Source organism: Grampus griseus (assembly GCF_964374135.1).
Source record: "Grampus griseus genome assembly, chromosome: X".
In the NCBI taxonomy this organism is placed as follows: domain Eukaryota; kingdom Metazoa; phylum Chordata; class Mammalia; order Artiodactyla; family Delphinidae; genus Grampus; species Grampus griseus.
In genome coordinates, this window is record NC_138999.1 from 778,760 (window position 1) to 784,267 (window position 5,508).

Here is a 5,508-nt window from a genome sequence, read left to right on the forward strand (position 1 = left end):
GACGTGGATCCCCAGTGCACGATGCAGGGCGGGGCTCTGCCGCAGCGCCAGGAGTGCCCAGCGGCCACAGACAGGACTGCAGCACGGCCACAGCCGCAGGTGTCCCCATGGAAGGGCAGCCACAGGCAGGACCAGGTGCAACCTTGGACAAGCCCACGGAAGCCAGTGTGGAAACCCGCAGGAGAGCACACTCCTCTCTGCCGGACCAGGAGGCCCCGAAACCCCAGCCAGGGAGCTTTGTCACCTGCCCTGTGCAAAGGAGCAAGAAAGGAAGACCCGTGGGATCTCCCCAGATGAACCCCCAAAACTGTACCTACTCAGAACTGCATAGGACACGCTATTTTTTAAAACGGAACCATAGTTGCTTGACAATGTGTTAGGTTCAGGGGTACAGCATAGTGATTCAGTGACATTTTTTCCAGATTCTTTTCCATTATACGTGATTACAAGATACTGAGCATATTCGCTGTGCTATACAGTAGGACCTTGTTGTGTGTCTATTTTAAATAGAGTAGTACCTATCTGTTATTCCCAAGCTCCTAATTTATCCCTTCCCCCCTTCCCCCTTTGGTAAGCCTAAATTTGTTTTCTATGTCTGTGGGTGGGTCTATTTCTGTTCTTTAAAAAAATGATACAAAATGACACACTGTTGTATTCCTGCCCTCCTGGGAAAGGCAATGCCTGGGATACTTTTGTGCCGCAGAGAAGGAAACGTCTCACAATTTGCTCAGAGTGTGGGCGGAGGTTCCCCGTGCCCTGGAAGTGGAGGATGGAGGTACCATTCTCTGAGACTCCCCCAGAGAAAGCACTTGTTTCTGTGCTCACAGCGCTTCTCACGCCAGGGAGGTTGTGTCTTCCTCACGGAGAGCTTCTCCGATTCATTGTGGACAGCAGGCGGTGTCCCAGCATCCTTGGTGACCCTGAGTTCCCCGGTGTTAGCGCAGACCCCTCAGGGTAAGGGACAGCCCCACCAGACTGGCCACACTTCAGCCAAATGTTAGGGACCCACGTGGTAAGTTATGAGGTGTTGGTTCCCCTGGCAACCAGCCCCCATCCTGAAGGCCTCCAGGGGCCCCTGTTGGGTTGAAAAGGACTTATTATGAATAACAAAAGAAGTGCTTCTCCCACCCCCCACCCCCCCATCCCTCAGGACATCCCGAGGGTTTTAGGAGCTCTGTGACTGGAACCAAGGCAGAGAACATATATTTCTTTTCTTTTTCTTCCAGGCGTTTCACACACCTCTCACCCCCTGCCTCTGGCAACCATCAATCTGTTCTCTGTATCTGTGAACTTGTTGGGGTTTTTTGGTTTGTTTTAGGTTACACACGTAAGTGATAACATAGAGTATTTGTCTCTCTCTGTCTGACTTAATTCACTGAGCATCATATGCTCTCCAAGTGCATCCGTGTTGCTGCAAATGGCATTATTTCCTTCCTTTTGTGGCTAATATTCCATTATTTATTTATTTTTTTATTCCATTATTTATACATATATATATAGAGAGAGAGAGAGAGAGAGCGATGATATAGATAGATATAGATGATAAATGATAGATAGATGTTAGGTAGGTAGACAGATAGATGATAGATACAGATGATAAATGATAGGTAGATAGATGATAGGTAGATAGATGATAGACGATAGATGATAGATGATAGTATAGATAGATATAGATGATAAAAGATAGGTAGGTAGATAGATGATAGATGATAGTATAGATAGATATAGATGATAAAAGGTAGGTAGATAGATGATATAGATGATAAATAAAAGATAGGTAGACAGATGATAGATAGATAGCTAGATAGATAGATGGGTAGATATCACATTCTCTTTACCCCTTCCTCTGTCAATGGACACTTAGGCTGTTTATGTATCTTGGCTCTTGTAAATAGAGCTGCTATAAACATGGAGATGCAGATGTCTCGTCGAGATCCTGACTATTTATTCTTTACGTAAAAGCCCAGAAGAGTGGACTTGCTGGATGGACCGTCCAGTATATTTCATATTTTATCACCACGTAACATCATTTTCTAGATTCTTTCCGTCATTACTGCCCAAGCCCCGCTTATCCCACCTCGACTGTTAAAGCCACACTGTCATCCAGTGGAAACTGGCATTCTTTCATCCAAATCCAAGGTTGTTTTCCGATCAGCAAAATCAAGAGGGGAAAATGTCAACAGGGATAGCAGAACATTCGAAGGTAAGAGAAAAGAAGGTTTTTAAAAAATACCCACCACCTCGAGTGTACATATAATATGTTGATCTTGGTACGAGCCTTTCCAGCTCCCAAGCCTGCGCTGGAGCATCTCAGGGCCTTTCTGGAAAAGGGATTCCTGGGTGACTGGACAGATAAGACTTCTTGAATGTGGAGACAAGAGAAGTGGGGTTTTCCTCTGGTTTTCCAGTGGTTGCAATGAAATCCCACCCAGACCTTGGTGCTGAGCTGTACCGTCCCCTCTCAGGAGACCAGGCAGCGTCTAGCCTGAAGGGCCTGGCTGTCTGTCCCTCCCAAGGCTCCACTGCTTGCCCAGAGGGAGGAGTGAAGCATATTGGCCTGAATTCTTGCCATACCAGGTAGACAGAGAGGCTTTCCTGGGCCAGTGGGGTCAGGCCAAGGATGTGGGCAGGTAGGTGGACCACAGGCTGACCTGGTTAGATAGTTCCAGTCTGCATTGTGTCTCCCCCCAGATTCCTATGCTGAAGCCCTAAACCCCAGGACTTCAGAATTGGCTGTATTCAGAGATAAGGTCTTTAAAGAAGTGATGAAGGGAAAATGAGGTCACTAGGGTGGGTCCTGATCCCATAGCACTGGTGTCCTTATAAGAAGAGGAGATAAGGGCAGTGACACACACAGAGGGATGACCACGTGGAGACGCAGGGAGAAGACGGCCCGCCCAGGAGAGAGGCCTCAGGAGGGACCAGCCCTGCCCACACCAGGATCTCACATTCTAGCCTCCAGGACTGGGAGAGGCAAATGTCTGTTGTCTAAGCCCAACCCCCCGCCCGGTCTGGGTTACTTGTCACAGCAGCCCTAGCTGATGAATGCAACATCTGTCCACCTCAGTGATGATTGTGGAGCCAACTTGTTTCTTGCGTCACGAATAAAACCCACATGGAGGCAACTCTCAGGAAAATCGAATGCTTACCCCGCTGATGGGACTAGATTCTGGAAACCTCCACGCACTTCCCCCAGAAAAGCCTGGTCTGAAGCAGAGGGCCTCGTGCCCACCTGGAACGTATAGGCAGGGGATTCCACATGACCACACATCTCGGCTCTGTGACCCCAGGGGAGGGTCACCTGTAGCCTCAGGTCCCCGGGAGACGGAGGGCTGCTTCCCTGGTCAGTGCCGGCACCTTGCTCCCGAGAAGGGGGCTTCAGCGTCCAAGCAGCACAGACTAGCCCTCCTCTGTCTTCCAGGATTCAGTCGGCATCTTGCTGTACACCCTCCTCAGAGTGTGGTGCACACACCGGCCATGCCATCTCCCCTCCAGCCACTCCTGGGGAGGCTTGTAGAAGCGCAGCTGCTCTGACTGCAGAGGCACCTGCTGAATCAGAACCTCTGGGCAGGGGGACACAAGCCTTCCGGGGGGCTCCAGTGTGTGAGACCCCCTCTTTTCACCCCAGTGAGTGAGGAGAAGAGAAACACTGCATGATTCCCAGCTCGAGGACTCTGGAGCAAAGAAACATGGACCAGGACACGAAAGATTCAATGGTGGAGACACAATTAAAGCCCCAGGGTGGGGCTTCCCTGGTGGTGCAGTGGTTGGGAATTCGCCTGCCAATGCAGGGGACACGGGTTCGAGCCCTGGTCCGGGAAGATCCCACATGCCGTGGAGCAATTAAGCCCGTGCGCCACAACTACTGAGCCTGTGCTCTAGAGCCCGCGGGCCACAACTACTAAGCCCATGTGCCACACCTACTGAAGCCAGTGCGCCTAGAGCCCGTGCTCTGCAGCAAAAGAAGCCACCGCAATGAGAAGCCCTCACACCGCAATGAAGAGTAGCCCCCGCTCACCGCAACTAGAGAAAGCCTGCGCGCAGCAACAAAGACCCAACGCAGCCAAACATAAATAAATTAATTAATTACTTTAAAAAAATAAATAAAAGCCTCTCACAGCCCAGAAACAAGGTCCCAGGTCCAGGCGTGCAGCCCGCCATGAAATCTTCCTCGGGGAAAGGTGACTTCTGGGGTTCCTGCTCTCCCACTTCCAACCCTGCACCACAGCTCTGACCCAGGAATGACCTTCCCAAACGGGAACAATCACATAAGGCCCACCTCCCAGCTTCCAGGGAAGAGAGTGGCCTTACTGCAGCTGGAAACCTGGCCCCAAATTGCAACACCTACATCCTACAGAGAGGAGACAATTAGCAATGTTGTCTTGAGAATGGGAACGGGTTGCTGAGCTCAGAAACAGGGTGAGAGTCCTTCTATGTTTGCCAACCGTTAGCGGGCTGCCTGGCTTGGTGTTTGTTCACTAATAAAAGTGTTTTCTTTCCATTTCTATCTTTGTGGAGGAATTTTCTGGGGTGGGGAGAGATTTTGTTAAATTATAAATCCCCAACACCACACACACACACACACACACACACACACACACACACTCCAGGTATATCTGATCAAGTTTATTTACTGCACCCTGCAGAGAGAGACAAGATAAACTCAGTGCCAGCCTGAAAAAAAAAAAAACAAAGAAAAAAACAACTAGATCTCAATAATCTAGAAATCTAGACACATCCTGTACGTGAAGCTTGAGGGCATCAAACTAACATTGTCCACTATCTCCACACATATCAGCAAGATGTTTACATCTCACCGTAGTTCTCAGGCCAACACTTTTTTTTCTTTTTATTTCAATATAAAAAAAAATAATAATAATGCACACTCAGCGGGGAATGTCTCAAATGCTCATGCAGGGTTTTTACATTCAAATGTCTCTTAGGAGTGATGTCCTGAGTGTGGACTCAGGAATTAAAACAGTCTGCTTAGTAAAATGCCTCAATGCTTGCAAAGAGGGTTTTTCCCTTTTGGATCAAGAGCTGGGTGGCTGGTTGTGGTTGGTAACGCAGAATCCCTTTTGTACCTGGGGGTGCCGTGCCTCACCTGCTGGGTACAGGTGCCGCGTAGCAAAAGACCTGAGGAACCACTCAGGTGCGAGCAGTAATGGCGAAAGGGCAGGACTGGGTGGGCACGTGCGAAGGAAGGTGGGCTCAGGCCGCGGGCTGTCCTTCCTTACGATTTAAGTGAACCGTGACAATGTGCCAGGTGACAGCAAGAACAAGCCCAACCAACGGTCTGCCGCCTATAGGGAATCCGCCTTCAAGCCCTTGGATATCGACATGCATGGGATGCATTGGTTAGATGGGTGGGATGTTGGGTGACCCCAGACACCAGCATCCTCGGTTCTGGGGAGTTCCCTTCACAGCGGTTTTTAGCCCCGAGATGCTGTCCTGGGTTCCTACAATGTTAACGTAGATTTTGATGTTGGCTTTTGAGTTTGCACCCCC